At 38.8% G+C, this 13,187-nt stretch overlaps 1 pseudogene; it reads left to right on the forward strand.

Annotated features, from left to right (window-relative positions):
• The window catches only part of LOC127908416 (mucin-2-like), a 78,105-nt pseudogene extending 65,487 nt beyond the window's left edge, over positions 1–12,618 (forward strand).
• The last annotated feature ends 569 nt before the right edge of the window (positions 12,619–13,187 follow it).

The raw sequence follows: 13,187 nt of genomic DNA on the forward strand, positions 1-13,187 counted from the left end.
CATAGTGTTGTGTAGTTCATAGTGTTGTGTAGTTCATAGTGTTGTGTAGTTCATAGTGTTGTGTAGTTCATAGTGTTGTGTAGCTGTAGTTCATAGTGTTGTGTAGTTCATAGTGTTGTGTAGTTCATAGTGTTGTGTAGCTCATAGTGTTGTGTAGTTCATAGTGTTGTGTAGCTCATAGTGTTGTGTAGCTCATAGTGTTGTGTAGTTCATAGTGTTGTAGTTCATAGTGTTGTGTAGCTCATAGTGTTGTGTAGTTCATAGTGTTGTGTAGCTCATAGTGTTGTGTAGTTCATAGTGTTGTGTAGCTCATAGTGTTGTGTAGTTCATAGTGTTGTGTAGTTCATAGTGTTGTGTAGCTCATAGTGTTGTGTAGTTCATAGTGTTGTGTAGTTCATAGTGTTGTGTAGTTCATAGTGTTGTGTTGCTCAGTGTTGTGTAGTTCATAGTGTTGTGTAGTTCATAGTGTTGTGTAGCTCATAGTGTTGTGTAGTTCATAGTGTTGTGTAGTTCATAGTGTTGTGTAGTTCATAGTGTTGTGTAGTTCATAGTGTTGTGTAGTTCATAGTGTTGTGTAGTTCATAGTGTTGTGTAGTTCATAGTGTTGTGTAGTTTATAGTGTTGTGTAGTTCATAGTGTTGTGTAGTTTATATAGTGTTGTGTAGTTCATAGTGTGTGTGTGTAGTTCATAGTGTTGTGTAGTTCATAGTGTTGTGTAGTTCATAGTGTTGTGTAGTTCATAGTGTTGTGTAGTTCATAGTGTTGTGTAGTTCATAGTGTTGTGTAGTTCATAGTGTTGTGTAGTTCATAGTGTTGTGTAGTTCATAGTGTTGTGTAGTTCATAGTGTTGTGTAGTTTATAGTGTTGTGTAGTTCATAGTGTTGTGTAGTTCATAGTGTTGTGTAGTTCATAGTGTTGTGTAGTACGTAGTGTGTTTACTTTCAGGACTAAAACATACATTTTCAACTTTAGGATGGTGAGACTTGGAAGACAGACAACTGCACTACTCAGACTTGCCACAGGGGTGTAATTACCACAAAGTTTGCGGTCTGTGAGTCTGTTGAAAAGCCTGTGTGTGAAAATGGATACCCACCAGTGAAAGTCTATGACGAATCAGGTTGCTGCTATCACTACGAATGTGAATGTAAGTTCAAAACGTAATGTTTTTAATTATCTTCTGTTCTCACCTTCTAAAAATACGTATTACTCCAAGTGTACTTGTTTTAAAGACGTCCTCCAGTGATTTTTTAACATTTCCTGTTGGAAAGTGATATCCCAAGTATAAAACTTCAAGGAGTTGGTCTGATCCAGTGGCGCAACTTTGGTTTTAGAAGTGGGGGGGGGGGCGTAATCATTATCATTATTATTTGTCTCCAGTCGGATAAACACTCCAAACAGCCTACTGGACCACTCAGAGGCGTCCGCATGGTCCTAAAGCGCAGCGTTGCTTTGTTTTGTATCACATTACGATGATTAAACTGGGGGGGAACAAAAATGAAATTTCAGAAAGTGGGGGAGACATGCCCCCGTCCACCCCCCGTCCCTAGTGAAAGTTGCACCCTTGGTCTGATCTGATAGTGACATTGTGATGTTATCAGCTTGTGCCATTTCATGAGGATACCTCGACCAGCTGTTGTGTTCAGCAAATCAGGTGTTAAATGAGGTGAAAAGGACACTGGAGTAGGACTTTAAACTCTTGTATTGATGAGAGATCTATTTATTTGTTACCTTCTTCTGTTCTATCTCTCAGGTATATGCTATGGATGGGGAGACCCTCATTACGTCACATTTGATGGCCAATATTACAGTTTCCAGGAAAACTGCACCTACGTTTTGATTAAAGAAATAGTTCCTCTACAGAACTTCAGTGTCATCATCGACAACTATAACTGCGATCCGTCTGGACATGCGACCTGCCCTCAGTCTCTGATTGTCTATTACAAGTCCTATAAAATCGTTCTTACTCCGAAGAGATTAAACGTGACAACAAATATGGTAATTGTAACAGTGCTATTGTTCACATTTATACACTTTAAAAAGTGCACTTTGATACAGACATTATTTGATATAGACATTCTTTGAGATAGACATTATTTGAGATAGACATTATTTGATATAGACATTATTTGATACAGACATTATTTGATATAGACATTCTTTGAGATAGACATTATTTGATATAGACATTATTTGATATAGACATTATTTGATATAGACATTCTTTGATACAGACATTCTTTGATACAGACATTCTTTTTAATACAGACATTCTTTGAAACAGACATTCTTTGATATAGACATTATCATACCACTTTAAGACTTAAAATAATCTAGCTTCATATTTTGAAATCTATTATTTACTTATTTACTTTTTGTAACGTGGGGTATTGATTAATAGGGAAATCTGATCTTGCCGACAACGACAAATGTAATTTGCAGTACTACACTACAGTAGTTACAAATAGTTATTTAGCAACATTACATATTGGTTAACCACTTTGATGATGCCATCACATTAACTCAAAAGCATCATCAAGGTATCTGAAACATTCCCATGACATTTCAAAGAATTTCATTATATTGACAAATGATTAACAGACAACCAACTCTCCTTGTGACTTCATTTAGTTCAGGAAACCGTTCATATCTTACCTACATTATTGTAATGTTATTCTGTTCTCTATTCTCATTCATAATGTAATGTTTTTCCTTATCATTCACAAGGTTTACATCAATGGAAATCAGATCTTCCCAACCTTTTCTAATGAAGACCTCATGATCACCAGCACTGGGGTAGAGTTACTGTTGAAGATCCCTGCCATTAAAGCAACAGTGATGTTTAAGTCCCTTATGTTCAGTGTAACCCTGCCAAACTCCCTATTCCACAACAACACAGAGGGGCAGTGTGGTAAGTATGTAGGCTGTACTGCATTCCAAATGGCACACTGTTCCCAATGTAGTGCACTTCTTTTAACCAGGGGGGATACGGTCCCAATGTAGTGCACTCCGTTTAATCAGGGGGAATAGGGTCCCATTGTAGTGCACTCCGTTTAACCAGGGGGAATAGGGTCCCATTGTAGTGCACTCCTTGCAACTAGGAGGAATAGGGTCCCATTGTAGTGCACTCCTTTCAACCAGGGGGAATAGGGTCCCATTGTAGTGCACTCCTTTCAACCAGGGGGAATAGGGTCCCATTGTAGTGCACTCCTTTTAACCAGGGGGAATAGGGTCCCATTGTAGTGCACTATTTTTAACCAGGGGGAATAGGGTCCCATTGTAGTGCACTCCTTTTAACCAGGGGGAATAGGGCACCATTGTAGTGCACTCCTTTTAACCAACTTTTAACCAGGGGGAATAGGGTCCCATTGTAGTGCACTCCTTTTAACCAGGGGGAATATGGTCCCATTGTAGTGCACTCCTTTTAACCAACTTTTAACCAGGGGGAATAGGGTCCCATTGTAGTGCACTCCTTTTAACCAGGGGGAATAGGGTCCCATTGTAGTACACTCCTTTTAACCAGGGGGAATAGGGTCCCATTGTAGTGCACTCCTTTTAACCAGGGGGAATAGGGTCCCATTGTAGTGCACTATTTTTAACCAGGGGGAATAGGGTCCCATTGTAGTGCACTCCTTTTAACCAGGGGGAATAGGGCACCATTGTAGTGCACTCCTTTTAACCAACTTTTAACCAGGGGGAATAGGGTTCCATCGTAGTGCACTCCTTTTAACCAGGGGGAATAGGGTCCCATTGTAGTTCACTCCTTTTAACCAGGAGGAATAGGGTCCCATTGTAGTACACTCCTTTTAACCAGGGGGAATAGGGTCCCATTGTAGTGCACTCCTTTTAACCAGGGGGAATAGGGTCCCATTGTAGTGCACTCTTTTTAACAAGGGGGGATAAGGTCCCATTGTAGTGCACTCCTTTTAACCAGGGGGAATAGGATCCCATTGTAGTTCACTCCTTTTAACCAGGGGGAATAGCATTAATGGCATTAACGTTCACTGTACAGTTACAATGATAGCATTACCAATTAAAAGATACTGTAGGTAGGCTTAAAGTTAGGAGCAGCTGTTTCTGACATAAAATAACTGGTGTTTTCTCTCATTCCCATATTTATTGTACCTTTATAAAGGTACCTGTGACAATATCAGGAAAAACGATTGCAGATTACCGAATGGAAAGATTGACCCATCATGTCCTGGGATGGCTCATAAATGGAAGATTCCTGATGTTAAAAAACCCTACTGTGAACGGCAACCCGTTATCCTACCTACCCCCACGCCTCCAACCTGCCCGTCAGGAAAGACATCAATCTGTGACATCATACATAGCCCGTAAGACGTGTAACCTTGTAATAACATAAAGAGACAGTAATCAATATTTGTAAGTGATCTGTTGTGACATGTTAAATGCCCCATTTGGGTTAGGCCAATATAATAACTTAAATGGGTTCTATATTTTGGAAGGGTCTTTAAGCAATGTCATGACGTTATCCCACGTCAACCCTTCTTCGAGGCCTGTAAGTTTGATGTCTGCCACATGCCAAATATCTCAATCGGCTGCTCCAGCCTGGAAGCCTACGCCGTGAGGTGTGCAGCAGCTGGAGTCTGTATCGACTGGAGGAAATCAACCAATGGAACATGTGGTAGGGAAGGACTTTCATATCCAATAAGACCTGTGTCCCCAATGGGATCCTATTCCCTACATAGTGCACTGCTTTTGACCAGGCTCCGGCCATAAGTAGTGATCTAAGTAGGGAATAGTTTCCAATTTCGAATGCAGGATAGATGTTAATACGATTTTAAATAATTCTAATAACTTTACGATTTACATTCATTATTTGTATTTTGACAACCTGCATTTACAAATTGTATACTTACTGTTTTGTCTTTCATTCCATCTTGACCATATTACAGAACTGTCATGCCCTAAGACCAAAGTGTATAAGGCATGTGGCTCTACTATCCAGCCAACATGCAATTCAAGGTATCCATCTCATTCCCATCTCATCTCATTCTCATTCTCATCTCATTCCCATCTAATCTGATACTCATTACATTCTCATTCTCATCTCATCTCATTCCCATCTAATCTGATACTCATTACATTCTCATTCTCATTCTCATCTCATTCCCATCTCATCTCATTCTCATCTCATCTCATTCCCATCTCATCTCATTCCCATCTCATCTCATTCCCATCTCATCTCATTCTCATCTCATTCCCATCTCATCTCATTCCCATCTCATCTCATTCTCATCTCATCTCATTCCCATCTCATTCTCATCCCCATCTCATTCTCTTTCCCATCTCATCGCATCTCAATCCCATCTCATCTCATTCTCATCTCTTCTCATCTCATTCCCATCTCATCTCATTCTCTTCTCATCTCATTCTCATCTCATCTCATTCTTATCTAATTCCCATCTCATCTCATTCCCATCTCATCTCATTCCCATCTCATCTCATTCTCATCTCATCTCATTCTCATCTCATTCTCATTCTCATCTCATTCCCATCTCATCTCATTCTCATCTCATTCCCATCTCATCTCATTCTCATCTCATTCCCATCTCATCTCATTCTCATCTCATCTCATTCCCATCTCATCTCATTCCCATCTCATCTCATTCTCATCTCATCTCATTCTCATCTCATCTCATTCTCATCTCATTCCCATCTCATCTCATTCTCATCTCATCTCATTCCCATCTTATCTCATTCTCATCTCATCTCATTCCCATCTCTCATCTCATCTCATTCCATCTCATCTCATTTCATTCTCATCTCATCTCATTCCCATCTCATCTCATCTCATTCATCTCATTCTCATTCATCTCATTCCCATCTCATCTCATTCTCCCATCTCATCTCAATCTCATTCTCATCTCATCTCATTCTCATCTCATTCCCATCTCATCTCATTCTCATCTCATCTCATCTCATCTCATCTCATCTCATTCTCATTCTCATTCATTCTCATCTCATCTCATCTCATTCCCATCTCATCTCATCTCATTCATCTCATTTCATCCCATCTCATCTCATTCTCATCTCATCTCATCTCATTCATTCTCATAAATCTCATTCCCATCTCATCTCATTCTCATTCCCATCCCATCTCATCTCATTCCCATCTCATTCTCATCTCATCTCATCTCATTCTCATCTCATCTCATTCCCATCTCATCTCATTCCCATCTCATTCTCATTCCCATCTCATCTCATCTCATTCCCATCTCATCTCATTCTCATCTCATTCTCATCTCATTCCCATCCCATCTCATCTCATTCCCATCTCATTCTCATCTCATCTCATTCTCATTCCCATCTCATCTCATTCCCATCTCATCATTCATTCATCTCATCTCATTCTCATCATTCTTCATCTCATCTCATCTCATTCTAATTCTCATTCCCATCTCATCTCATTCTCATTCCCATCTCATCTAAAACCCATCTCATGTTTCCCATCTATCTCATTCTTTTCTCATTCTGATCTCATGTTCATTCTCATCTTATTCCCATGACAAATTCTCATCTCATGAATCTCATTCATTTTAATCTCACTCATTCATCTCATCTCATTCTCATCTCATTCCATCTCATCTCATTCCCATCTCTCTGACCCATGTCATTCATCTCATTCTCAAATTGTCATTTCAGAAAACATTCCCATTTAATTCATCATCCCCATCTCATTCTCATTCCAATCTCATCTCATCTCATTCCCATTCCTCCAAGGGGATCACATTTCATCTCAAACCCAAACAGGTAATCATGTGGATCTATACCACAATCTCATCTCAATGGTTCAACTGCTCACTTCACAATTTGAGTTCCCATCTCATCTCATCCATCTCATTCATCCATCATTCTCTTCTCATTTCATTCCCATCTCATCCATTCTCTTCTCATCTCATTTTCTCATCTCATCTCATCCATCTATCTCATTCTCATCTCATTTCCCATCTTCATTCATCACATTCCCATCTAAATCTCAAAGAGCAAGCAATGCAGATCTCAATGAGTGTCCAGTGTTCTCATCTCATTCCCATCCCATCTCATCTCATAATCTCATTCTCATCTCAGGATCTCAGTTTCTCAGGGATCTCATTCCCATCTCATCTCATTACATTCCCATCTCAGACAGTCATCTCATTCACAGTTTCTATTCCCATCTAACAGTAACTCAATGCCCATCTCATCTCATTCTCATCTCTTCCAGTGTGAACCATTGTGAGAAATTGTTCATTCCCATCTACCTCATTCCCATCTCATTATTTTACACTTGTAAATACACCACTTGTTTCCATTATATTCCAAAGTTTCTAGTCTGTAATAAATTTTTTTTCTTACCATAGATACAATGACAAATATGTGCATCCATGTAAAGGAGCACAAATGACCCGTGACGTTGTATGTGACTCATTCATGGAGGGCTGTTTCTGCCCTGAGGGTACCATCTTGTTCAACACATTCTCTGACACCTGTGTTCGTGACTGTGGTAAGGATGTGTCAGTTTGAGGAAACATTGTTTAAGGTGTCATAAAGTACCAGCATGTATGACCTAAGATCTTATTTTCCCTCCAAGGATGCACAGGACCTGATGGAAAACCCAAACAGGTAATAATGTGGATGTATACCACAATGAATCTGTCAGAAGAAATGGTTCAACTGCTCACTTCATTATGGTAAAAAGGTTCTGTATAGAAACCCCATTATTTTAATCAGTTTACTAGTTTCATTGGGGCTTGTAATTGTCCAGCCCTGAAGAGGCTGTCTATTGTTATTATAATCAATCAAATGTATTTGATAAAGCCCTTTTTTCATCATCAGCAGCAACAAAGCCTTTACACATACCCAGCCTAAAACTCAAAGAGCAAGCAATGCAGAGGCAGACATGACAGTGGCTAGGAAAAACTCCTAGAAGGCAGAATGGTAGGAATAAACCAAGAGAGGAACCAGTTTCTGAGGGGTGGCCAGTCCTCTTCTTAATACATTTGAAGTCTCTGCTAACAGTGTTTGTTTTGTCCCAACACAGTTTGGTGAGACTTGGTACAGTAACTGCCAGAAGTGCATGTAATGCTGACACACTGAGTGTCCAGTGTGAACCAGTGAAATGTCCGCCCCAAGAAATTGTTACCTGTAAGAAGTAACGGTGAGTGTTGGTCATGAAGACATGGTGGACTGCTGTCAGAAAAATACATGGTGAGTAGAGACAGGATAGGTAGGCATGGTTAACGTGCTACCAGGTAACATGGGTGCAGGTGTCATGCTAAATGTTTGCATATGACAGGAGTGGAATGAAGCACCAAACAGCTCTTCATTATGCTATTTCATAAAGCCTTCATAAGCACTACATAAATGTGTTACAAAGTCATCTATAACGTGCAGGTTTATAACATGGTGCAGGTGTCATAATGGTAACATAATGCAGGTGTCATGATGGTAAAACATGGTGCAGGAATATAATGGTAACATGGTGCAGGTGTCATAAATGGTAACATGGTGCAGGTGTCATGATGGTAACATGGTGCAGGTGTCATGATGGTAACATAATGCAGGTGTCATAACGTCTGGGACCATGGTCCATCTTTGCCTTGGTAACATGGTGCAGGTGTCATATGGTAACATTTGCAGGTGTCAATATAACATTGTGGAAATGCCCATAATGGTGACTTTTTGACATGTTAAATGATGGTAACATGGTGCAGGTGTCATGATGGTAACATGGTGCAGGTGTCATGATGTTAACATGGTGCAGGTAAATCATGATGGTAACATGGTGCAGGTGTCATGATGGTAACATGGTACCAGTAACCTGTGGTCATGATGGTAACATGGTCATAAGTCATCAGAATGGTAACATGGTGCAGGTGTCACTGTCTGGTAACATGGTGCAGGTGTCATGATGGTAACATTCATAAATACATCCATGACTCTATATGGTAAATGCTGTAGGTGTCACTGGTACATGGTCAGGTGTCTTGGCCATTGCAGGTACATCCATGATGGTAACATATAATGCAGGTGTCATGATGGTAAGATGGTCAGTGTCATTTGGTAACATTGCAGGTGTCATAATGGTATATCATATAATGCTGTATTCACTGGTAAGAGTCAGTCCTCATTTGGCCATTCCCAATACATCCATGGTAGACTCTATATCATAATGGTATTCACTGTAGAGTCAGTCCTCTTTGGCCATTCATATGGTAATCCATATGCAGTGTCTATATCATATAATGCTGTATTCACTGTAGAGTCAGTCCTCTTTGGCCATTGATAATACATCCATATAGACTCTATATCATAATGGTATTCATGTAGAGTCAGGTGTCATTTGGTAACATACATCCAGGTGTCATATCATATAATGCTGCAGGTTCACTGTGGTAACATCTTTGCAGGTGTCATGATGGTAACACATCCATATAGACTCTATATCAATAATGTGTAGGTGTCATGATGAGTCAGTCCTCTTTGGCCATTCATAATACATCCATATAGACTCTATATCATATAATGCTGTAACATGGTAGAGTGTCCTCTTTGGCCATTCCCAATACATCCATATAGACTCTATATCATATAATGCTGTATTCACTGTAGAGTCAGTCCTCTTTGGCCATTCCCAATGGTACATCCATATAGACTCTATATATATAATGCTGTATTCACTGTAGAGTCAGTCCTCTTTGGCCATTCACAACACACACATAAAAGGTAATGATGGGAACATCAACTCTATACATGGTCTGGGAATTATAACTAACAGCTAAAACAAATACACATTAAAGACCTGTTTAAACCATACATGGTATTTGTACATTTTCAAATCAATTTAAATACATAAAAAGTTTCACAAAAGTCCAGCAATGTAACCATTGAACATGACTGTTAGTGTATAAATGTGTTACAAAGCATCTATAACGTGTTTATAAAGGGTTCATAAATGTGCCATAACTCTTTGACATAATCACGGGACTGTGATGAGTATAGCTTGTCCCTGAGCTGGAACCAATGGGTTGTACTTTCTGCTGGAGGTTCTGCATGTTGATTCCAACCTTAAAATTAACAACAACGACATTTAGCAGGTGTGTTAAGAAATGCCTTTGTCACACCAATTAAATTACATTTAGGTCTTTATTGGCAAGGGAAACATATGTTAACATTGCCAAAGCAAGTGAAGTAGATAATAAACACAAGTGAAATGAACAATAAAATTTAACAGTAAACATTACACTGATAGAAGTTCCAAAATAATAAAGACATTTCAATACAGTGTAAGGATGTGCAAATTATTTGAAATAACTATTGTGATAGCTACAATATATAATCTGTCAATACTTAACTACTATTACAATAAATATAGGTTCATTATTCATAAGGCTTTTATTAAGCAGTGCTTATGCCACCATTTGAAAAGGTTTGTCTAATTTGACACAGTGGGTTATGTCATACAGTTATGCCACATGGTTATAGATGATTTGTCATTTCTGTAGTGTTTATGAAGCCTTTATACTGACCATGTCATTGACCATGTTATTGGACCATGTTATTGGACCCTGTCATTGGACCATGTCATTGGACCATGTTATTGGACCCTGTCATTGACCATGTCATGTGGAATGTTATTACCAGTCATTGGACCATGTTATTGTCCCTGTCCATTGGATGCCCTGTCATTGGACCCTGTCATTGGACCCTGTGATGTAATTGGACCATGTTCAACATCTGTTATGTCTCAACCATTGTCTGACCCTTTTATTTGTGTTCTTTCAGTGGCCAAACCTGTTTGTGACAACAATACTGAGATACACGGTGATATAATTTCTTTGCAGGCAGAATTCTCAGTATAAATAAATAATTTGTACATTTTGCATGAAATAAACCTAAATATTGATTTACATGAGAACATATAAATGCTTAAAAATGTTAGATAAATGCATCATAAATGTCATTAAATGTTAAAGATTTAAATGCTTATTCATTGTAATGCTTGTTTATATTTTTTTTGAATAATGAAATTACATACATTTATTTTTTTGCTACTTGACAGCTTGGGAAGTTTTGGTCGCCCCCTAGTGACCGCTGTGTGAAGTATGAATGCACCAAGACAAACAACCAGCTCATCGTTGTGGAATCCAAATTTAAATGCCCAGTGTTCCGTCCAGAGGACTGTGTCCCTGTAAGTAGATGAGGAAACTGGTTGAATGTGTTTGTTTGAAGTAAAGTAACTATTCCTAAATATACTGCTTGCTTCATTTGATAGTAACTTGGAGGTTATATTGAATTTACACCTGAGTAACATATTCATAGATGATCATAGTTTTCCATTATAACATCTATACTGTGTTTTCTAGCTCAATAGACTGTAACTAGTCATATCCAAATTGAGCTGTACACTATTCTTTTTGACAGGGAACTGAGAAAACTGATGCAAATGGATGTTGCACAACCTGTAAGTTAAAACAATATAATGATTCATTTCTAAATATTCATGATTTTGTTGTATTTTTCGAGTCAAACATTTATTTGTGACTCTAAGTTATGAACCTGAACTCTTATGAACCTGAACTCTTATGAACCTGAACTCTTTGAACCTGAACTCTTTGAACCTGAACTCATGAACATAACCTCTTATGAAACACTCTTATGAACATAACCTCTTATGAACATAACATAACCTCTGAACATAACCTTATGAACATAACCTCTTATAAACTTAACCTCTTATATAACCTTTATGAACATAATATAACCTCCTCTTATGAGCCTGAACCTAACTCTTATGACACAATAAATCAATGTTGAGTTACTGTAGATGAAACTGAATACAGATGTGATGTACTTTTTCAAGTTGCTCATCTTTAGTCCATCTTTACATAGGAAGGGGGAAACTCATCACTTTAAAATGTCCTCCTTAACTCTGTCTACCTCCACAGGCACTTTAATCAGTCACTGTGACGTGAAGAACACCACCACCTACCTAGAGGTGAATAACTGCAGGTCCTCTGTGCCGGTGGAAATCTCAGCCTGGGGGATCCTGTGGAACATCTTCTATGTGAGTACAAACTCTAAATAAGAACACAAACACACGCCAAAAAAGCACACAGAAACAAACGCAACATGCATTTGGGTCTTTTTAGAAATGTGTAAGTGGGGAATTGGATTGAAGGGTGAGATTTCAATGGGAGGTGACCTATGTTTCTGACAGTGTTGTTTGTGTGTCCTGTTTGCTAGGTACTCTGCAGAGAAAAACACCCTGATGCACTCCTGCTCCTGCTGTCAAGAGATGTCTACCAGTGAGAGGAAGGTGGAGATGGTCTGCCCTGATGGGAAGAAGATCACGCAGTCCTACATTTACATTGATAAGTGTGGCTGCCATGACTCTGAGTGTGACAAGAAGAACCACTTAGATTAGGCCTTGAAGAATGAAGTCTTTTGAAGTGTTCTTATTTACCTGCATGGAATATTCAATAGTTTTATCTAAAGGGAACCAATAGGGTCTGTCTCATTATCATATAGGCTACTTTCATGAACTGCATGTTCTTTCTCTCTACACTATCATAGACATTATGCAAACCTATTAAACTGATGAAGAAGCATGAAGTCATTATCTTTCTTGTTTTATTTCATATTGTCAAGTGCGTCATTGTGTGACTAGGGAAACAGTACACATAGTATTTAATAAAGAACGTATTCATTACATAACGGTTACTATTAAAAGGGGCAATCTGCAATTCAAACAATAACAAAGTGGCCACCCTGCCAGTGTTTTGGAAAAAAGCTGAAGAATGGGGCTGGAGAAATGTAACCACTCTCAAGTTCATAGACAGGCCATGGATGTAAGAACTGACCGTCCATGATATCAAAATGATAGTTTTAATCATGTTTTGAGGCTATAGAGTTTTTAATCATGTTTTGAGGACATTCGGTTTCAAAGAATCGTATTATTTTACAAAAATAATAAGATTTTGGTCATTTTTCCGCTGTCCCGGAATATCCCACAAGAGGGCATAAGCAATCATATTGCTATTGGACAAAACATCACGATTCACGACGGGGCCTTATCTCGAAAACGGAAAATATTTGAATGAAACTCGGTGAGCGTAGGTTTGGCATAATGGGCAGTTGGCCCCGAACAAGATGGCGTCTAGGCCTCAATTTTTTTGAGTTAT

Source organism: Oncorhynchus keta, chromosome 17 (genome assembly GCF_023373465.1).
Source record: "Oncorhynchus keta strain PuntledgeMale-10-30-2019 chromosome 17, Oket_V2, whole genome shotgun sequence".
NCBI classification, from domain to species: Eukaryota; Metazoa; Chordata; class Actinopteri; order Salmoniformes; family Salmonidae; genus Oncorhynchus; species Oncorhynchus keta.